At 46.7% G+C, this 23,636-nt stretch overlaps 1 protein-coding gene and 1 long non-coding RNA gene across 2 annotated transcripts in view; both read left to right on the forward strand.

The window, feature by feature from the left end:
- Positions 1–23,636, forward strand: part of Tmem132d (transmembrane protein 132D) — a 638,373-nt gene that overhangs the window by 37,990 nt on the left and 576,747 nt on the right.
- On the forward strand, positions 968–9,085 carry LOC120095943 (uncharacterized). Its single transcript, XR_015634318.1, has 2 exons — positions 968–1,199; positions 8,758–9,085. It is a non-coding gene; the product is annotated as an uncharacterized LOC120095943 (long non-coding RNA).

Genomic DNA, 23,636 nt, shown 5'->3' on the forward strand with positions numbered 1-23,636 from the left:
CCCAAACCCCTCCAAAGGCATGAACTCAAAATTGTTGTAGTAAATATTTAAATCTCTGCCTGAGGTTTCTACCCCACCTTTGACCCTTTAGTTCCCACCTTTATATTTATAATAAGCCACGAACAAATTGTTGAGGCTTGGTCTATTGCTGTGCATTGTAATGCTAAATTCTATACCTGAAGGTCTAGGCCTACGAGGGACTTCTCATGTTTATAAGCTTTTGCTGTGCAAACCTTGCTCCTCAATTTAAAACTATTGGTTAAATAAAATTGGCTACTGGAGGGATTACAGGTAGGTGGGTTTGGAACGGCCTGGTTAGGGAAGGAGAGACAATGGGAAAAGGAGGAGGAGGAGGAGGGAGGAGTAAAAGAAGGAGGAGGAAGAGGGAGGAGGAGGAAGAGGGAGGAGGGAGAGGAGGAGTAAAAGGAGGAGGAGTACAAGAGGAGGGGAAGGAGGATGAGGAGGAGGACAGAAAAAAGAAGCTGCCATGAGGGGAGAGGAATCATAAACACATGGCCAGAAGAAACAGCAAATATTTGGGGTACACCACTGGGGAGGTAGTCAGGCCTGCAGTTAGAAGAGTAGATTAGGGGTGACCCCCTCAATAATTGTCAAAGCCAAATAAAATAACCAGAGTCTAAGTCTCATTTATTTGTAAGCTAGTCGGGGATAAACTTAAATTGTTTGTACTACTCCAAATCAATATGCCCCTACAAGAACAGGGTCCTATTGTGGTCCTAGCCCCTGCAGTGAAGGCTACATTTCCACAAATCTCAGTGTTGATTATGCCCGATGTAGTAATGACGTTCCCTTGGCTGTTTCATGGCAAAAATTCACTTTTAGTCAGAAAGATTTATTTTGGCTCACGGTCTCAGAGGCTTTTGAGGGGGTTTCTGTCCAGCATGGTGGGAACAGCGGGGGGTGGGGCGTCTACTCCCAGATAGCGGAAGTGAGTGGAGTTCACTTCCGGACTGTAGAGAAATAGAGAGGGCGGGTCAGATCCCAGACTTCACTGGCCCGCCTCCATCGACCTGCTCCTTCCAATCTGGCCACACCAGAGCTCTCTACGGTCTCTACACTAGCATCACAAGAGGACCAAGTACTCCAAGCATGTCTCTGTGTGGTCAGACCGGATTGAAGCTGCAGCAGCACCTCTTTCTGTTCCTCCTATATCCCTTCCAGTGTCCTGTCTTTGCTTGGTGAGTTGTTTTGTGAGCTTTAAAGTGAGTGGCTGCTACTCTATCTTCAGAGGGCAGAAAGGATGAGGGGGCATATTGCAACATCCGCTACACAGAGTTCCTGCTGCCTTTCTGGGATGCGTGTGCACTCTCTCCCTGATCCGCTTTATGACTGTCGACCTGATTAGAAAGAGGCATGCCCACCATTGCATCAGCCCCCTGGCTCTCATACTAGCTGCTCACACTAGCTGAAGGGTCACGGTTTTCATCCCTGGGGCTATACATGGGATATTTAGCAGAGCCACCTATTGGTAGGAGGCTGAGGCCATTGCTGTAAATCCGACCCTCCCCCTTTTTTTCCCCCATGCTGTTGAGAATTGTTGGGCAAGGTAGGCAGTATGGTGGGAAACCATAGGCTTGGTTGGGTGCTCATAGAGCCAAGGTCCTTGACTTGGTTTCCTTCTCTGTGTATCATAGTCCACTCATATAGATTAGATCCAAGTACATTACCATGTACGGGATGCTTAGCGTTGTGGCCGCAAGCTGGTACCTGGCATAGAGCTTGGCCACTCCCTACCATCTGTCTTCAGCTTCTACCCTCGGCAGCTTTTGATAAATGACTGGGGACATTTTAAGGGATGCAGACACTTCCTCTCAGGGGAGGTTATCAGCTGGCTTTAGAGTGTCCCCCATGGACTTCCGTACTAAGGGCATCTCCTGCAGGTGCTGATGTTATTTTGGGAACCGGTGCATATGTTAGGAGGTGGGACACATTTGGGTGAAGTGGGTCGCTTGGAAGTGTGACTTGGGGGCTTATGTAAGGTCCTAGACTCTGTCCGACTCTCTGATTTGTCTACCACATGCCATCAGACAAAGCCACCAAGGCCACCGTAGTCTCTCCTAAATCATTAGCAAGATAAATCCCCTTGAGGTGATTCCTGGAAGGCATTTGGCTATAGCTGCATGGAGGAACCACACAGTGCCATGAGTCACTGGCAAATGTATGAAAGGCATTCATCACGGAGAGTCTCTGTCACAGAGCTCATGTAGAGAGTTCAAGACCAGCCAATGCGCATTTTAATTAAGGGGTTTGCTTTTCTTCGGAGTCAAAGCCAACTGCACCCCCGAGGCTTCTGTGTCCCTTTTCAGGTAGATGACTCAAACTCTAGTTTGCCCTTTCCTGAGAAAAAACAGAGATATGATTCCTTGCATTTGCTCAGTATTTTTGTTAAGAAACGGTTTCGGTTCTGAAGGACGGCACTTTGAAAAAAACTGCGCACACATCTAGAAAAATAGCCAAGTGGAATGTATCTCAGTTTAGAATATGATCAGTGATCAAATATGGCCATGTCCCTGTGAAGGCTTAAGGATCCTGGCCTGTGGAAGTGGGGGATGGCTTAGTCAGTAAGGTGTTTGCCGTGTACATGTGAAGACTTGAGTTTGAGCACCAGGACCCAGGTCAAAATGTTGGCTATGGTGGTGGCCTCTCATAATTTCAGGGTTGGAGACAGAGAGAGACAGGCAAATGCCTGGAGCCCACTGCCCAGCTAGCCTAGGCTACTTGCTGAGGCTGAGGTCAGTGTGAGACCCTGTGTTAAAGGAAATGGCAGATGTTTCTTAATGAACAGAGCTGATGATTTTCTCTGGCCTCTACATGTATGTACACGCACACACACACACACACACACACACAAACACACAGAAATACACAGACACATACAGATAACACACAGACACATACAGACACACAAAGGCACACATAGACACACACTGATGCACAGACATATACTGATACACAGACACACACACAGATACACACAGACATATACTGACACACAAACACACACACTGATACACATAGACACACATAGACACACACTGACACACAGAGACACACACAGACATGCATGTGTATGTGCACACACACGTAGATATAATGTATAGCCTGGACTTTCAGTGTGGCTGGTGGCCTTGTGGCTTTATAAATCTATTATCTTTGTAAATTGTACAGAGCAGTTCTTTGCTGGAGCAATTTCCTTTTAATTACCGGGTCCATACTGCATTCTGGGCGGAGAATGCATATGTCAGCCCCAAATGATAATTTGTAATTATGGGCAAGGCGGGAATGGGAAGGACTTGGCTGGCAGCCAAGGGAGAGAGAGAGAGGGAGAGAGGGTGTTAACGGGAAACTTGAGAGTCAGGAGGCAGGTGAGTGCTGAGTAAGAATTCACTTCTTCACGCCTGTCTCATGGGGGACATGCCATGTGCAGTTTGTGACGAGCAGTTTGTGTGAAAGGAATTGGCCTCTGCTCTTCAGACTCAGAACCTCCAGAGGCTTCTTAGTAGGGACTGTAATAACCCATCAAAATTAGCTTTAGTCTTTGTAATTCATCTTGAGACACTGGAGAAACTGAAGCGACTAATTAAAGAGATAAGGCCCAATGAAAAAGGCAAATAAGTTCATATTTTCCTGAAAATAAGGTATTTATTTGTATAAGATATATATATATATGATATATTTATATAATATGTATATTCTATAGTCTACTGTTGCTAGCAGTTTTAATAAGAGGTTGTAGATGGCACTAACCTCGTTTTTTTTTTAAGTTTTAAATTTTAAATCATGCATCGCTTTTGTGGGAATGGGCACCCTATGCATGCAGTACCCACAGAGACCAGAAGAGGGCATCAGATTCTCTGGAGCCGGAGTTACAGGTGGTGTAAGCTATCCAGGCTGGGAACTGAACTCAGGTCCTCTACAAGAACAGCACCCACTCTTAATCACTGAGCCATCTCTCCACACCCTGCCTTTCTGTCTTAAGAGCTTCTACTCTTTTCTACTGAAACAAACAAACAAACAAACAAACAAACAAACAAAATGAAAACAGTCTCCTGATGTTAATATCTTACTGCTAGAACAAACTCACCCCAGAGCCCACCATTTTCCTCTCAAGACTAAGCTACCATACTTATGCACCCAGACACAGTTCCTGTGTTTACTGAGATCAGTCACGAATATGTCCTAGCTCCTGCAGATTTTCAGGGATGATTCTCCAGGGACCACTTATGAACGAAATCTTGACAAAGTTTCTGTAATAGTTGGTTCAGTAGAACCATTAGGAAATTATCTTGGAGTGTTTCCCATGCCAGATACGAAGAATCCCAGAGCAGACAGAGAGAGAGAGAGAGAGAGAGAGAGAGAGAGAGAGAGAGAGAGAGAGAGAGACAGACAGAGAGAGAGAGAGAGACAGACAGACAGACAGACAGAGACAGAGACAGAGAGACAGAGAGAGACAGATAGAGAGAGAGACAGAGAGAGACAGAGAGACACACAGAGAGACACACAAAGAGAGACAGAGAGACAGAGAGAGAGACAGATAGAGAGAGAGACAGAGAGACAGAGAGACACACAGAGACACACAAAGAGAGACAGAGAGACAGAGAGAGAGACAGAGAGAGACAGATAGAGAGAGAGACAGAGAGACAGAGAGACACACAGAGAGACAGAGAGAGAGACAGAGAGAGAGACAGAGAGAGAGGGAGAGAGAGGGAGAGAGAGAGGGAGAGAGGGAGAGAGGGAGACAGAGTGAGAGAGGGAGAGAGGGAGAGAGGGAGACAGAGTGAGAGAGAGAGAGAGAGCGAGAGAGCGAGAGAGCGAGAGAGCGAGAGAGAGAGAGAGAGAGAGAGAGAGAGAGAGAGCTCCTGCAGAAATACACAATAACTCAGAGTCTGTTCAGCCAGATCTGTTGCTTACTGTGTTACTTATTTCTTTCATCATGGTGATCAGATGACTTGTCAAAGAGGCAACTTAAGGGAGGAAGGCTTTATTTTGACTTGTAATATGAAGGGTGTAGTCCCTCAAGAAGGAGAAGGCAAGCAGGCAGGTGACTTCTTGGTGCCATGAGCGTGCAGCTGAGACATCTGGATGCACATCTGGGTAAAGGAGAACCTGTAGGATGAATGGGAAGGAGCCAGCAGACAGGAAGTGGGGAAGGTTGAAGATCTCAAGCTCTGCCCTTAGTGATTCACTTCCTCTAGTAAGGTCCCACCTTCTAGTGGTTCCACAACCTTCTGAAACAGCACTATTGGCTGGAGACCAAATGTTTATGCATGAGCCTTTTGGGGACAGGTCTCATTCAAACCACAACAGTTGGCCTCCTAGAAGAAGAGACTGGTCTACAGACTATCAAAAAGTTGTATGTTACTGAAGATGCTTCATCTGGATCAGAAACATCTAATTTTATTACTTAAAAAAACCCATAATTTAATTGAATCATGTGGGAACACAGGCTTAGTGATGGATGGTCTACATTGGGTTGGACTGTGGGCATGTCCATGAGGGATTGTCTTGATTGGTAATTTATGTGGAAAGACCAAGCCTACCGTGGGCAGCACCATTCCCTAGGCAGGAGTCCTGACTTGTGCAAGAAATCCAGCTGAGGACAAGCAAGCAAGTGAGCATGCATACATTTATTTCTTTCTGTTCTTGACTGTTGGTGTGGTACTGTCCCCAAGAAACTGCTACTGTGATTGCCCCTCACTGATGCACCGTGACTCCAGCAGCAGTTGAATCTTGCAACTGAAATAAAACGTTTCTCCCTTACAATACTTTTGGAGCGACAGGGTGTTTTACCACAGCAACAGAATTGAGACTAGAACAGCTACCATGTGTTTCAGGCCAGCATACAGCATGGTGCTTGTGACCATAAAGATGTCACATCTTCTGTTGTTTGCAGAGGTCTCTCACACAGCCCATCACCAGCCAAGAACCAAGTCTCAGCTCCTCAGAAGGGAGAGGTGGTCATGTTAAAAGCCACCCCAGACTATCAGCTCCAGAACATCTTTCCTTTATAGGCATTATTTTCAATAGGCATGCATTTCAATTTTGGTTTATTTCCCTTCATCCATTTACATATATTTTCCTTCTTTTTTTTAAAGATTTATTCATTTATTATATATAAGTACACTGTAGCTGTCTTCACACACACCAGAAGAGGGCATCGGATCTCTTTAGAGATGGTTATGAGCCACCGTGTGGTTGCTGGGAATTGAACTCATGACTTCTGGAAGAGCAGTTGGGTGCTCTTAACCGCTGAGCCACCTCTCCAGCCCTATAGATTTTCCTTCTTAGATAGTAAGAAAAGGTAAGTGTGGGAGGTGACTGGTTTCTTCCATTCTTCATGTCTTAAGGGGTGAACTCGAACTTGTTTGGAGAGCGCTCAAGAAGCCAGCCACTCAGAGACGTCTCCAGCTATTACCAGAGTCTCAGACTGGCTCTCTTGGCTCTGTTTGGCATAGCAGGTAGGGGTGGTGTATGACCACCCAGCATAGTAGCCATGTGGCTTAAAACCACTTCCTGTCCTGCAAATGAGATGTCACCTGTCCTTGGTGGATCGTGTGAATGTGACTCTTCCATATACACCTAGCAAGTGTTGTAACCCCCATTGCTACTGGTCTGTTATTGATGAACCTTGGACAATAGAAAGGAGGGATCAGGGCTACCTTGGGACTCCAAGCCTGCATCTCAGCACTGGAGCCTAAAACAGCTGTTTGAGCATTTTGGGGTGGGAATTTCCCTCAAGACAGAATTACTGTCTTAATGCCGATGAACTCACCCGTTTGCTTCTGATTCCTTCCGCTGTTGTCTCTCCTTTCTTTTCCTATCCGTGCTTCTCTGCAGCTTCATCTATCAAAAAGAAAGGTCTGAGGGCAAAAGTTTGAGAAAGAGTTGAAATGAAAAATCCCAAATAACATTAACATTTCCGTGCACTTCATTAGGACGCTATTCAGAGGGGCGGGTGCACAAAAGGTAAAATTAACAGATTCTCAGTTGAAGTTCATGGCTTTGAGGAAAAAGTTTTCTCTGAGGAGCTATGGGGCCAAGGGTTGATTAAACTGGGATTTCGCCATCTCCCAGCCCCGAGTGCGTGAAATAAGAAGTCATCTCATCTAATTAGGCTACTCTAGCGGGGCTTTGAACCTCCCACCTGTGGTGGGTTTTTTTCTCTTTCTTTCTTTCCGTTTTTAATCTTATAAATAGATTTCTATAACTAGAAGAGTCTTTTTTCCCTTTGTATTGAAGTTTGATACTTCTCAATTAGAGCAAGTTTGATCCTGTCCTTGAAAATGGTTGTGACTTTATTATTGAGACTTTAAAATGTGTACCTAAGAGATGGGCCAGGAGTTAAGAACACTTCCAGAACCTCCAGGTTCTCTTCTCAGTACTTACTACATACTCCCTTAGAACTGGCTGCCATTTTGGTTGTAGGCCACCCTACGCCCTCTGCTGGCCTTCACCGGTACTGCTCACATGTGGTAGGCAGATATACATCCGGGCAAAACACCCAACCACATACAATGAAAACAAAATTAAAACATATATATATATATATATGCATATGTGTTATGCATATACCATAAAGAGGTGATCTGTGTACCGTAACCAGTATAATGTAGCAAATATATACATGTATTATATATATATATGCATGTATATTTGGCTTGTCTGATAGTTTTATTGGAATACCACCTGTACCATCCTGTGGTGTCTGTTTTTTTTTCAGTTTTTCTTTTTCAACCATTTTTGTGTGCATCTGTAATGTATTTTGACCCTTGTTTCCCATCACTCTCTCGGCCCTCTTCCCCTTTGGATAATCTCCTTTGCGTTCATTAATTTGATGATCCACTGGGTTTTATTGGGATTGGTTTTAGGAGCTGGGTTGAAATGATACGTTTTGCAGAAGCACGAACAGCCTTACACCTCTCTCCCCTGGCTTCCTAATCGGTGAGCACACTCAGGTCGTGGCTGAGATTTGGTTCTTCTAGGTGTCTAGTGACAGGCTCTCACTCTGCAGCCCAGGCTGGCTGGAACTGGTCATGTAGCCCAGGCTGGCCTCCAATGCCAAGGGATCCTCCTGCCCCTAATCTTCCCCCTAACAAGTCCCCGTTCTTCCTTTTTCCTAGTGACTGACTGTGGTTTGGGTCAATGCCTTTTCGAGACTAGCTGTGACAACTCCTCATAACCACATTTTAATTAATTAATTAATTAATTAATTAACCAATCTTTGTATGGTGGTCTGTGCACCATAGTTCCTGCTCTTTTCTACATGATATGGGGTTCCCCTGCCCAGACATCTAGGAGTGGGGAGTGACCCACTCCAGGCCAATGAGGGATTTAAGAATAGTGGTATTGACCTCCTGACTTAGAGCTCACCCCCACCTTTTAATCCTGATTTATGGCCCTTGTTTAAGACCAGAAAGCCAGTGTAGCAATTTCTGTAATGGGGACAGTAAAAGCTCTTGAAAGGCTTGTCAAATGATCAGATTTTACTGGCAAGTAAAACGCTCCGAGGTTAATATCTTTGTTTGGTGGGACAGCTGTTAGGTTCTAAGTCTGGGCAATTGGTCTCTCTCTTTTTTTTTTTTAATCTGAATCAGGAGGGGTGGGGGTGGGTACAATGTTTTGGGTTGCATTTTGCATGTAATTGCCCCTGACAGATGCATTAAATTAGCCTTACCAGGCCCCTTTGGAGCGCTGCCTCTCGACTGTAAATTTTACTTGACTTTTTTTCATTTGTAGGTGGCACGGGGATGGTTTCATGCATATTTCTTGGACAGCAAAGAGGCAGGGAATCTGAGAATGGCCGTCCTGTGCTGCAGCCCATTCATTTGGACAGAGACTCGGGTGTGGGCCTGTGAAATAAATCGTCCGCACGTACAGTCTGGGATAAAAATATTAGCAACAAATCAAAAATGCCAGGAGCTTTGCATTTGGTGGGGGGAACTGCACTCTGAGTGAGGTCCCGGCAAGAGTGGGAATCGATCCACCAACCCCTGGTCAATCCTGAATGCTTCTATTTGAAGAATTTGCCTCATTGAAGAGTATCAAATAAAAGTGCAATGTCCCCCACCTTCTCTTCTTTCTTCCCTCTTCCTCTTCTCCTTTCTTCTCTTATTGTTAACAAGAGAAAGGAAAAAAAACCCTGACTTTATTGTGAAACCCTTTTAAAGGCATTTGTATACTTGTAAATTTATATATTTGTAACCTTAATGACTTAACACTGTGGTTCTCACCTTCCCTCATGCTGCAAACCTTTAATACAATTCCTTACGATGTGGTGACCCCCAACCATGAAATTATTTCATTGCTATTTCATACTGTGGTTTTGCTACTGTTATGAATCATAATGTGAATATCTGATAGGTAGGATATCTGATATTTGGCTCCAACGGGATTGCGGCCCACAGGGACCAGCTGAGCAAGCCCATTTGCACGTATGAGATGCGTTATTCCATCCAGAGCTGTCTCCTCCCCCTGAGTAACCCTCCCCCCAGACCTGCCTTTTCCTTGAGTATTAAACAAACAACTCTTACCCCAAACACTTGAGAATAAATTCTTTTAGGAAGGCACAAAATATGAATATTTTGGGGGAAGCATTTTCCTAAGGGGTTGGGTTGAGGGTACTGTGTGCTTAGCCTGCTCTTGGCCCTGGTCCTCGGCTATAAGAGTTCAATAGAACGGTGAGCATGTGCAGTAAACATAGTCAGTGGTACCTAGACAGTCAGTGTGGGATTCAGATGACACTACTTCCTGTCCAGTGTGCCTTCTTTAACAGTGATGTGACCATTACTGACTCTGGTTCCGGCAGACCTGATGCCTTCCTCTGGTCTCCACAGCACTGTGTGTGTATGGAGTACACAGGCAAGCACAGGCAACACCCATACACACATAATTAACTCTTGAGGAAGGAGAGAGAGAGAGCAAGCATGAGAGAGCGAGAGAGCGAGAGAGCGAGAGAGAGAGAGAGAGACCGAGAGAGAGAGAGAATAATGAAAATATGTCATACGCACATATGAAGTTGTCAAGGACAAAACATAAGGAGTTGGCCAGCATATATCGGAGCTGTTGAAGGACATTTTAAAAACATCAAGGCCACATTTAGGATTCCAAGGTAAAGGGAATCCTAATTGGGCCACATTCCTTCCTCCTGTAAGTCATGGACAGACTGACAGAAGACATACTCTTGCCTCCCCCTCTGCTTTCTCTTTCTTGATTTGCAAAAACCGCAATCAATTCAAAGTACAGATCCATTAATAGTTATCTTAAGAGGTCTGTTAATAGCTATAGCGGCAAAGTGTCTTTTAACATGCTGCCAAAAATCTTTCTTCCTAGAGATGGAAGGGTAGTAACAGGGCTTTAGTTAATATGCAAACATCAGTCTTATCTAGGGAGCAGTTTACCAGTTTACCACGTCCTTTATCTTTTCTTTCCCCCCTGTGGGGTTAGGGAGCCTTTTCCTGACTTTAATGGTTTATGGGAAGTGTTTATTGTATACACATAGAAGGGGAACAGAGACTGTAAATTGCCATACAAACACCACTTTTACTGGATAAAGAGACAGTTTATAGGTTTTTACATTTATGAAGTGTGGCATGTTCTTATGTTAATTCATACTGTCTGAAAATTATTCGCTCACACACACAGACACACACACATCATCATCATCATTACTATCATCATCACTATCATCAACAACAACATCACCACCACCACCATCATCACCATCATCATCATCGCCACCACCACCATCATCACCATCATCATCATCTCCATTCCTAGAGACACAGCAGCTCTTTCATTTATAAGGATTCTTTAATTGAAAACCAACACTTCTGTGAACACTACGAAACAGTATGAAGATACCCCACACCCTGTGGGGGGAACTCTCCCATGTCTCTTGAGGACTCTGAGCTCATGAAAGCCCAGTCACCCAGTTACCTGCAGAGATGGAGGGAGGGAGTGTCTAGGACAGACTTCAGCCAATTGTGAAGAGACAGTTAGGAAGAGAGGACTGTTTTAAGGACTTCATAAAAAAAAAAATAAATCTCTCTTCTTTATAGCCAGGCTCTGCTGCAGTGATATTAAATGTGGGCCGTGTGTTCACTCTGTATTAGGTGTGATGGGTAGGAAATTGTCCTACAGTTGACTTGATATTCAATTGCTGCCCTGGGAGAGTTGTCTAAGCTGTGAGCGCCGTAATGTCTCAGGCTAAACACTCCAGGTTTTTCTTCTTCTGACTACTCGGTATTTAAGATGGGATGGTAGTGTCCTGAGCTCTGAGAGATGATTGATAGGAACTCAGGCATATTGAAGTTCTTCCCTCTGGCTCGAGAGGGTTCTGCTAGCCGTGGGGGCAAGGACGGAGGCTGCTGGGTTATCCAGTGATTTGGTAACCAGGGGGCTGGATGATGTGCACACTTGGTCACAGCTGACTGTCACACTCATCACTTGACAGAAAGGGCACTGAGAAAGTATGGGAGACCGCAGGGGAATCTGGTTGGTACATGGCCAGTATCCTGTTAGGTTATAGTGTGAGAGACTTTTCCTGGGGGAGATACAACACACACATTCACCCCAGAAAGGAGACTGATGACAGACCAACGTAATGACCATATGATGGTCCAACCTGGTAAACCAATGATTTATTGGGGTGACTTGGAGGAACACGTGTGAGGGATCTCTCACAGGGCTTGGGTGGAGGGCTACTTTCAGGAACATGGGTGAAAGGTTTCTCACAAGGGGTTACTTATAGGACTATGGGTGTGAGGTTTCTTACAAGGGCCTGGGTGAGGGGTTATCTACAGGAACATGGGTGAGGAGTCTCCCATGGGAGCATGGCTGACGGGTTTCTCATAGGATCCTAGGTGGGGGTTACCCGTAGGAACATGGGTGAGTTTCCTACAGGGCCATGGGTGGTGGGTTTCTCAGAGGAACATAGATATTGTAAAAGCAGCTCCATCATTAAAAAAAAAAATAAGTCCACCCTCACCTCACAGGGGTGGAGACTCCAAAGGAACTCTGCCCAGCTCGCTGGCAGCTCCACAGGTGAGAAAGGCCATTCCCAAGCATCTACTGGTGGTGATTGTGTCCATAACAGTGGAGATGGACCTTGGAGAATCTTGTGAGTTTCCACTTCCTCAGACACGTGAAATTTACCCATCTAGTCTCAGGAGCCTCTCCCCTCTTTTCGGGGGCGGGGGAGGGCGATAGCTTACGTCAGAGGAAGCTGGCATACAACACACATGAAGTCAGACAAGCCTCCGTTCTGGGGATTTTGCATTTTCCCAGACAACGCACATCGCTTCCGTATTGTATGTGGTATTTTGGAGCGGGGATTATAAACCTCCGAGTTGAGTTTATCTACCAATTTGGAGACAGGCTGTGTTTAACTCAGCCACAACTCAATTTTGCTTTATTTTCTGCTTGTCCCTGAACTCCCGGGACTGTCTCTCCTTACCCAGGAGTGCTTCACAAGACACATAGCATTGACCCTCCAACGGGCGTGCATCTTGTGACACAGGAGCCCTCACATTGTGGGTTTGTGCTCGGTGAACGTTGCCAACGTGGAGATTCAACAGCGTCCATCAGCAGCAGTGTGCATTTTATAAGACCTTGGCACGCTGCCCCTGTCCATCAAACTTCAGCCCTCCCCCCGCAGTGCCAGGCTTGCCAGCCGGAGTGGATACCAAGAGAATGCCCGAGTTCTGTAGATTCCCTACCTCCTCCTGGGCTCAAATGCCCAAGGGGTCACATGGTCCCCATGTGCAGGCTGTGCAGTGTAGAGCACATGGCTCCCCTCACCATGGTTAGAGGCAGACTGTTTTTAAGCACCGTGCTGGCCTCAGCCCCTCTGTGGACTCAGCTCCATCTGTAGCTCTGAAGTGATATTTTTAGGTGTGCAGGCATTTGGGGACAACGGCTGACATCCCCAGACCTGGTTATCTTATTTGGTTGAGAAGTAGCTCGTAGGGGAGAGGAGGAAGATGGGGGACTAGAGTTGGGGGACATGTTCTCGGGGAAGAGGGTGGGAAAAAGGGACAGGGTTGGTTGGACATGAGGGTGCGATGTGCTCAGAGTCTAGGTTAAGAAGCTCCCTTATTGGCTGAGGGAATGGTCCCGGTGGGCAAGCACTTGCAAGCATCGGTTCCTGGGTTCCATCCTCAGCGCCATGTAAAAGAAATACTGAGTATGGTGGTTCTCACTGGTAATCCCAATCCTGGGGAGATAGAAGTAGGAGGGACTCTGGAGTACCTGGGCTGCCCTAGAAAACTTGGTCAGTTCCAGGGCAGCAGCGAGAATCTTTGTTTCAGAAGGAGTAGAGAGTTCCCAAGGAACGACACGTGGGGTTGTCTCATAGCCTCCACACACATACATATATGCCAGTTCCTATGTGCGCGTTCACACACATACACCTGACCATACACGAACGTGCACACACCTACACACACCTACACACACACTAAACTACAGTTTATCTATGAACACCCAAAGCACATGAAGACCATTCATCTTGAGCAGTGTCCGAAGAGTCTGGTTGGGTGTGGCTCAATTGGGCTGTTCAATTCAGGCTGCACCTGAAGCTGAGATGTTCTGCCCTTGAGTGGAAACAGTTTTAGTCAGAAGGGCTTCAGATTTTCCAGAGCCATTTTCCAGCTGCAAAGGACGTAGCTGTGAAGACTCTCCCGTGCCAGGGGCAGGTGCTAATAATGACCAGCCAGGGTGGATGGCTCGATGGTGCCCTAGCAGGCACTAGGTAGAGCCCCCCCCCCTTTTCTGAGATGCAAGTTTGGCTGATGTGGCTCAGACCAAAGAGTGATGGATTCTGACAGGTGTGCAAGGCATTGTGGACATGTTGTCTTTGTCGGACTCTAGAGAACTCAGACATGTTCCAACCCAGTGAAGGACTATGAGTCGAGGAGCAACAGGCAGGCAGGTCCCAGCCATAGATCTTGGCAACTGTTCAACATGCAGAATCTAGCCTGCACCTACAGGGGCTGAGGCAGAGACGCATGGAAGTGGATGGCACCTGGATGCAATTTCTTAGGGCAGAAAAAGGGAAGAATTTCCACGGTCTTTCGTCTTGTTTCTGGGCGAGGCTGGGGATGCATCCAGGGCTTTGGTCCTGCTTTGCCTGTGCTCTGACACTGAATGGCATTTGGGGCCAATGCCAGGCAGTAAAGGATTCTAATTCCAGGAACCTGGCTCCCTGGGACTTAGTGCAAGGATTGCACTTTGCAGTGGAGGGACTGACCTATAGCCACGTCCAGCCTTTGGTTACCAAGAGGTCATCCTCTGTAAAGGTCGCAACAACAAATATGGAAAAAGTCTTTATGAAGTGTAGGCTTGTGTTGGGCACATTTATTGCTGTCCTTGGCTGTGTCCTGCTGTGTGTGGCCCATGGGCTGCAGGTCGGGACAATGAAGAATGTGTTTATTGTTCACAGGCTGTTAACAGCTTCTCCCTTCTTTCCCTTACCCTCTTCATCCCCCTCCCTCTTTCCTCTGATAGCACCGTATGAGCTGCTCCCCTATGGAAACCATATGGAGACTTTTCTCGATGTCTGAGGTTGGCTGGTATCCATTAGATTCTGGAAGCAGTGTACACTGGGGTGAGGTCTCTGGGCTCGCAGATAGCAAGGCTGCTTGTTCTAAAAGGGAAAGCAGGCAGCTAATACTGTTTTAAACAGTATGCCTCTCATATCTCTTGGAAGGTAGAAGGATACGTTAAGGAGACTACTGGGGTGCTGCGTTCTAGAAAGATCCACATGCACCGTCTCACGTGGAGTCCCCCCGGGCCCAGCAGCAAGCCTCCCCATCCCACTTGCCCCTGCTCTGAGACTCACTTTCAGTATGAGGCACCCTTGTCTCCCACCTTGGATTGCATGACTTGTGGGAAGAACAATGTCCACCCAGATGAACGACCCCAGAACATTGGGCCCAGAGCCTGCCTCAGTTTCTCGCCCCGCGGCATGGCACAGGATCGCCAGCTCTGCCCAGCTCTGCCAGGTGATGTTGGGTGGTGCAAAGGCCACCTCTCATTCCAGAGGCAGTGTGTCACCTAGGGCTGGCCAGGGAGGACTTACCTACCCAAGGATGGTGGCTATGGGTTCAGGGAACAAACCAGGCTCGCAGACCCTGTTTCAACTGTGTGGTGGGAATGTAAGAAGTAAGGAGCCTATTGGCAGAGACGTCTCAAGCGCCGAGCCAATGGGGAAGAGAGAAAGAGCTAGGGCGGGAGAAAGAGGGAGGCAGGGAGGGAGAGGAAGACCGAGAAGACAGAACATTTGGAGTCTTTATTTTATCCATTTGAAAACGTGTAGAAGTAAAAAATTTTCATCTGTCATCTACGTTTCGATCAGTTGTCTGTTATCTATCATCCGTCTGCTTATTTTTCTGCCTATCATCTATCTTTTGTTTTGTTTTGTTTGAGACACAGTTTCTGTGTGTAACCCTGGCTATCCTGGAACTCGCTCTGTAGACCAGGCTGGCCATGAGCTCAGAGATCTGCCTGCCTCTGCCTCCGAGTGCTGCGATCCAAGGCGCCTCCTGGCTCTATCTGTTGTTTATTAACCTACCGTTTGCTTTCCTGTTAACTACCCATCTCTCAATGATCTGCCAACTGCTTACTATTGATTTGCCACATATCGATCCACTCACCATCTTAATCAATAATCCATCTCTCTGTTATCTTTGTGTAACGTCCATCTACCCATCTATCCCTCATCTGGTTATCCCCTGTTTACTGTCTTTTCGTATTTATGTTATATAAATGTAACGGCATCTACTCTGTTCGGTCACTGAGAGGATTGAAGGACTGTAAGCACACACTATATATGAACTATAAATAAAAAGAACCAAATGTGGAATTGAGGAAACAGAAAATGGGTTCATTGAAAGGGGTATATATTACAGGAAGTTCAGAGAGTACACGGAAGTCCAATGAAGGACACGTGTGGGAACAGCATACCGGAAGGGGATGTTTCAGATATGTTGGTTTCTTTGCCTTTCCCACAGATGGAGCAAATCTCTTTCCCATCCCTACTTCATCCTTGGAGGATGGCCGCTGGCGTGTGACATCACTCTTTTAAGGTCAGCCTGGCCGTCTGATCCTTGGATCTGACATCCTGCGGTCTGGCGAGGCTACCGCAGGTTCCTTCTAACAACCTGTGAATGAAATACACCCAAGTGGCGGCAATTCGATCTCTGGTTCCGAGCCTCTTGGTTGGCGTGTGAACCTGGTGGGATGAGAAGGAAGGCTGCGTCTGGCATTAGTAGGGTTCTCCTTGACCATTCAAGTCCAGAATTTCTCTGGAATAGCTTGGTTCTCTATTCTCTCACCTTTGCCACGATAGACGGAGGGTCGAGTGGTCCCCACCTGAATCCAGGCGACTGATGCCTCCACGGGTCTGCCACACCTCAGAGAAGGATCGCAGTGATGGGGGAGGGAGAGGCCACCCATATGCTAATAGAGTTTGGGTCTGTCTTCGTGGATAGATTGGGATTGTTTGTATTATTTATGAAGATAATAATTACATAATTTCTAAATTCACGGGCATAGTTTGGCTTAATGATTTTTAAATGTATGTAATAGGACATTAGGTGGCTTTTATTAATTCTATTTATGTTCAGAGAAGTGAGATGAAGGAGCCTGAATCTTAAATATGCCCAAAGATCAAATTAATGGAATCTTGTGACTTGAGAGCAATGGCTATCTGAGGCTTGCCACAGAGGGCAAGGTCACTGCCCAGAACCTGGCCAAGGGTTTCTGCTTCCCAGGATCCCTCGGGGGCGGGGGGCTCCCATATGGCTGCTGGGTTCATTTGCATATAATTTGCATATGATAATTTTTTGCTGGAGTAAGAGAATCCAGTTATTAATGCTCCTGCCCCAAACTCGGGTGAGCATGAGCTTCCATTTACAGAGTCTGTCTTCCGGGCACACTTCGTTTCACTTAGAATAAATTATCATACATTTATCATTAGTTGGTGAGTTATTAACACGAATATAAACAAATGCATGGCACATTGCTTCGGGAGGATTACTTTTTTAATCACTTAGCCAACGCAGAAACCCGCTTATTCGTATTTTATTTCCGAATGGATCTGCTTCCTGGTTTGCGCTCACATTAAAAGCACCGTTCCTTGAACTTTACATCTGTTAGCATGGGAGGCACTTAATTGAGGTGAGGTGAGGTGCTTGTGCATAGGGGGTGGTGGTGGAGGGGATGTCAAAAAAATTAACTTTTGTAAGGACAAGCAAGAAGTTCCACAGATGTCTCTTTACACTGGAGGCTCTCTAATCTGTTAGGGATGTCTCTGTCTGTGGTGGGGAAAGCTTGAAGATTTAATTTAGCGAAATGTCACAGCGGGAAGCAAAATGAACCTGGCTTCCTCAGCAGTACCTGCTCAGAACACAGGTTCTAACAACTGATAATTAGGCAGGACTCAGACTAATAAACCATAACGCCAAACCAGCACTGCAAGATGTTGTACAAAGTCTGATCTTTGCTTACAGGGGAGCCGTGCATGGGAGGGATGACCAGAAGCAATATGGACACGTCTGTTCTCTCAGAGAACTCTAGAATCTTGGAGATCATGGACCACCCTACAGAGACCTAGCTGTACGCTTGGCTGTTGGGCTGTTGGCTTGCTTGATCATGCCTCAGTTTCTTCATCTTTAGAATGGGGTTGGGGCAGGGTAAGCAGCACTTGTTTCAGAAGTCGTAAGTAGAGTTTCAGGAGCCAAGCATGCCGAGAAGCCCCAGAGAAATGCTCAGTTATAATTGCTCTGTTTAGTGTTTTGAGTTTTCAAATGTGTATCACCAGCTACTGATAATCCAATACATTTCTGCATCTGTTATTTTTCTTATCAGTGGGACAGAGTATACAACAGAAGCAACGTAAGGGAGGAAGGGATGTGTTGACTCACAGTTTCAGGGGGATCTTGGTCCACCATGATAGGGTTCATGGCAGCAGGATTGTGGGATTGCTGCTTGTTCCCATCACGCCTGGGAGGCAGCACAGACTGAGCAGGAAGAGACAGATCAAATCTCCAAAGCCTGTCCCAGTAACCTAGTTCTGTCCCTCAGGCTTCCACAGCCTCTCTCAACAGCGCCACCTGCTGGAGACCAAGTGTTCAAACACATGCACCTGTGAGGACACTTCACATCCAAACCACAGCAGCCCATACTTTAATACCTTGTAAAGTTCTCCATTCTCTCTCTCTCTCTCTCTTTTTTTCAATAGAGTTATTAGCACTGTCTCTCAGCTCAGGATGGAATTGTCACTTGGTGCTTCGAGAAAGACATCTTCAAGCTTCTCCTAACTCCCTTGTTTGACAGTCAGATTGTGCGAGCGCTCCCCCATTCCCCTGTATTGCCTTCCTTTATCTCTGCTTCTGGCTCACTATAAGCTCATCCCTGAACACTTCCATTCCTGCTAGTGCATAGGGAAAGCAAGCTAGATTTTTTTTTTTTTTTTTTTTTTTTGGCGTTTGGCCTTTATGTTGTCAGTAACTTTTCTGATGCCATAGTAAAATGCTCACCAAAAGCAACTTGAAGAAGGAACAGTTTATTTTTGCTTATGGTTCCAGAGGGATCAAAGTCCACCACAGCTTGGAAGGGCTGCCAGAAAAGCGAGAAGTGGGCTGGTCACATTTCACTTACAACATAGGAAGCTGAGAGGGAGAACAGGCAAGTGGGCTAAGGTTATAAACCCTCAAAGTCTATACCGACAATCTTCCTCCAGCAATCGCCGCCCCCCCAAACAGCGCCACCTACTGGGACTACATGTTCAAACACTCGAGCCTGTGGAGGACACTTCCCGTTTAAACTGCCACAGTCTTTGTATGTCATTGTTAGGACTCATGTTGGAGTCATCATTGCATGGCAGGGTGTCATTGGAGTTGCCCAAATGGCAGGGTGATGCCCCAGTGGAGGTGTCATCCTGGGGCAGGGACCTCAGCATCTCACAAGAGCTGAATTAGAGTCACCCTCCACTCTGTGAGTGACACCTAATAGGCTCATCTTACTCATCAAGATGGACTCCAAAGAGCCCTTCTTGGAGCTGCTGGTGCTACTCCAAGCACAAGTTTGGCAAGAGCTAATTTTACATGGCTTCCTGACCTTGACTCATCTCTTGTCTTTCTGTGTGATGCTCATGTCTAGGAGGAGGGTAGCAGGGTACAGATTATGATGGAGTCGTCACCCTTGAGGAGGTGGGTGGGACCATGGGATGGGATTACTGGCCTTTTAAAGAGAAGCTATAGTACACAATCACACGACCCAGGCTATCTCATGCTGTGGTGTGTCTGTCTCTGGTTGGAAAATCAAGTTTAGCATGTGGTACTCCTGGGATTTGAAGAAGGGCAGAAAGGACCCTTTTGGGTCTCGTGGTGTGTGGGTGTCTCTTGTGGATTGATCCAGAGGACATTGTGAAAAGTGCCTAGGGCCTAGACTTCTCTCCAGCATTCCCATGGATGGAGTAGTCAGGAAATGAGTGGGAGACACTAAAAGGGTTGCACTGCCAGATTAAAGGAGGCTAATGAAACGACTGAGATAGAAGCAAGAAAGGTGACCATGCTATGTGGCTCCATTTTAAACAACCCAGAGAGAAGCCACCATGTGCCAGAGGAAATGACTGCCAATCAATGCCAAAGGAACAAATGGTCAACCGACAAAACAGCTGCCAAAGACTGACCAAACCCAGCCACTAGCCAGGGACTATTCCTCAAAGACAGACTTGTTCTCTCCCTTTCTTGTATGCAGCTGTTGAGGAAATACCTCATCAAATTGGAGGGAGGGTCTGGAGGCAGCTGGATCCCCTAATTCAGGCCCATGGCCAACACATGACTCCTTGACTCTTGGGTCTCAGGATCCTTGGCTGCTTTAGATGGTGCAATGGACAGAAGGGTTTAGACAAATACACTTGTGTCTCACTGTCCTTGGGGCTGGACAACCAAAACCAAGATGTCATTAGACTCATTAAAGGTGGACACTCCCTTATGTACTCGATGCTTTTGCGTCTCTTCACCTACTCAGAATGATACTAATCCCACCCTGGGGCCCTGCCCTCATGACCACACCTGACATGGCCATCTCTGACAACAACCCTTTTGGGGTCTGGGGCCTCAGCAGACAAGTTTTGATGACTCAAGCATTGAGTTGTAACAGGAGCTAGTATCACCCGGTGGTGGATTAGGACATGTTTGAAACCAAATTAAAAAAAAAAAAAAAGACAGGGCTGAGTCCTCATGGCTGTAACAATGTAACAAACATTTTTAAAATGTTAGAAAGTGTCAGCATGAGTGCGAAGGCTTAGCCAGAGATGCTGATGGAGGCTCTTCTGCAAACTGAAGAGCATTATCAGGACGAAGTCCAGAGTGTTTTCCAGAAAACAACCAATTACTGCCGGACTCCATTTCATAAATTGAAATTAGAGCGTGTGTGAAGGGCCGAGGAGAGCCTCAGCTCTCACCTTCGAGGCAGGGTTTTATCCTTTTGAGACAGGGTCTCTCACTGCTAGCGAGTTCTGAGAATCTTCTTGTTTCTACCTCCCCAGAGCAGAGATTACAAGCATGCACCGCTGTGACTGGAAATTCACGTGTGGGTTTTGAGGATCAAACTCGGGGCTTTATGCTTACAAGGCAAGCCCTTCACCGATGGGGCCATCTCTCTTACTCCCTGGATTGAAAGATGTCTTCAAATTGGGTTCTCCCCTGCTTTTTAGGTTTCTTATCAGGCCTCCCCGCGACTCTCAGAAGCTGTAGCAGCTCAAGCAATGCTGCTTCCCTGTGTTCCCATCTATGCATTACATTGCTGCCCCAGGGACGCATGAGTTGAGGAATGAATGAATGAACGAACGAACAAATGAGTGACTGAGTGAACCATGTATCCTTACCCCTGAGCAAGACCACTACTATCAGCCTTTCCTATCAGCTTAGGTCAGCTTCTGGTAGAAATGACAACATTGAGACATATTCACTGCCTTCTTCAATCACACTTAAGGTATTCTGCCTCATGCTTTACAGTAAATCCCGTTAAATAGGTCTTGGTCCTGCCTCATGGATTAATGCACTGAGTTTTGAAGAGACTAAAGGCGACATAGTGTCTTAGGGTTTTACTGCTGTGAACAGATGCCATGACCAAGGCGACGCTTACAAAGGAAAACATTTAATCGGGGCTGGCTCATAGGTTCAGAGGTTCAGTCCATTATCATCAAGGCAGGAGCATCGCAGCACCCAGGCAGGCCTGGTGCAGGAGGAACCGAGAGTTCTACGTCTTGTTCAGAAGGCAAATAGGAGAAGCTGACTTCCAGAGTGACATCTAGGAGGAGGGTCTTAAAGCCCACACCCACAGTGACACACTTCTGCCAACAAGGCCACACCTACTCCAATAGGGCCACACCTCCTTATGGTGCCACTCCCTGGGCTGAGCATATATAAACCATCACACCTAGCTGTTGAGTGATAGACAGTTTCATCTTTGACCTCCAGTCCCATCCTTTTCAGCAATGCATCCTCCGTGCCGACCCCAGGGTTCTTACATAAGCATCGTGGTTAAAGGCACACGAACACAAAGAGTTGTCATTCTCTTTAAAAGTTGGTAGGGATGGACCTTGCCAGATGCCGGAGAACCCCAGTTGCAGGAAAGTTTCTATCTCTCCTGATAAGGGGCTCACAACACTGCTGTTCTTTGTACAGATAAAGTTTGGCCAAACACCTGCATCCTTACAGTGGGTCATAAGTTGGGCTTTGTGCCAGGCAGAGGAGACCATGTGACAACCCTTCTCTTAAGCCCCAGGTGCAGAGTCTCTGTGTCTGTGTCTCTGTCTCTGTCTATCTCTGTCTCTGTCTGTCTCTGTCTCTGTCTCTCTCTGTCTGTCTGTCTCTCTGTCTCTGTCTCTGTCTGTCTCTCTGTCTCTGTCTCTCTCTCTCGATTGCTGGCTCCCATAAGGCATTGCCTGTGGCCTGGGTCTTTCTGGAGATGGCTCCAGAGGGGCTTCTGCCTGGTGTCATCTGGACTCTCCTCGGTCTGGTTGTCTGTCCATCCATTGTAGTATATAATAGGTCTATGTGGGCTCAGTGGCTTCATCCCATGGACCCTCCTGGAGGACTTGGTCTCTTAGCTCCTCTCCCTACTGACTTTTCCCTTCCTCCAGCATGAATGTTCAGCCCCTGGATTGTGGAAGGAATTTATAATCCTAACAAGCCCATATAAAAGATACATAATCCAGTTATTTTATTTATAAACCATAAGCCTAGTTTGGGCAGGTTTAGCGCTAAACTAATTCTCCAGCTATAAAGTCCCTCGTTATCTGATGTTTCTCCTGGCCATGTGTTCCTGGTCCATAGTGGCTTCCTTCAACTCCATCTTCTTCCTCTTCCCCATTACCCACAACCCCCCGTACTTGGTCCTCACCTCCCACCTTTCTCCTTCCAATGCCCAGTCATAGGCTCTAGTCATTTGTTGCCCAGTTAAGTTGGGGAGAAGGCTTATCCAGCATCACTTTGAGTACATGAGGATCTGCTTGTCCGGTGCAACCACATCTTGAAAACCCAGGGCTAGCATTAGAATACAAGCGGCATCAGACCAAGCTGCTACACAGGATACCCTAGCTTGGTGATATTCCTGTATGACTGGTCCCTCCGCTTCTGCTCTCTGATGTGTCACTCGCTCGTCTGTTCAGTCCTCGAGTTTGTCTTTATCTCCCACTTGCTGTCCGGCAGATGTGCCAGTTTTCCGCCTTCCCACTGAACCAGCTCTGCGGGTCTGCTCTGTGATGCCCTCAGTACCCAGCATGGTGCCGAGCCACGGCGAAAGATGAAATGACCCTTCCAGAAAGGAAGCCTGCACCCGGGCTCATTAAGCAGTTGTTACACAATCCACTGAAGAGCAGTGTGTGTCGGTGGTGCCTAGGCCTCCGCTGCTCCAAGATGGCCAGTGACCACTGTTACCGGGATTTGGCTGGAAATGCAAGGTCATGTTTTTCTTAGGAGCTGAAGTCTGCAGTTGAGTAACCCCAAGGCACTACCCATGCATCATGGTTTGAATGCCCCAGCCCCAAATAGCCCAGGTGTACTTTCACATTATTTTTTTGTTCCCATTTTGTCCTCCCTAAAGACTTCTTCAGTGTTTTTATTACTTTTTTCATCATTCTTTTGGGGGAGGGGGTGTACGAGTGTGTGTGGCAGTGGCAGGGGAGGGGAGAGGGGTGTCAGAAGAGACACATACACATGCTTGTTCATGTCCATGTGGAAATCAGAGGCCAATGTCAGGTGTCTTCTTCTTTCCATCCCCACTTTATTTTTTGAGACAGAACTAGGTACTGACTTATTGCTAGCCTGGCTGGCCAACCAGCCCCAGATATCTACTGTTCATACCTTCCCTGCCCTAGGCTTATAGGTCTCATTTATCATTGTCTGACCTTTTTTGACTGGGCCAGAATCCATTATGCAGAATAGGCTGGCTTCGAACTAGCTGAGATCTACCTGCCTTCCCAGTGCTGGGATTAAAGGTGGGCACCACCATGCCTGAGTATACTTGCCTTTCTTATGTGGGTGTTGAGGACCCGAACTCACGTCCTCACACTTGCCCAGCAAGCACTTTACCCACGGACGCAC

This window comes from Rattus norvegicus, chromosome 12, assembly GCF_021556685.1.
Source record: "Rattus norvegicus strain SHRSP/BbbUtx chromosome 12, alternate assembly SHRSP_T2T, whole genome shotgun sequence".
Taxonomy (NCBI): domain Eukaryota; kingdom Metazoa; phylum Chordata; class Mammalia; order Rodentia; family Muridae; genus Rattus; species Rattus norvegicus.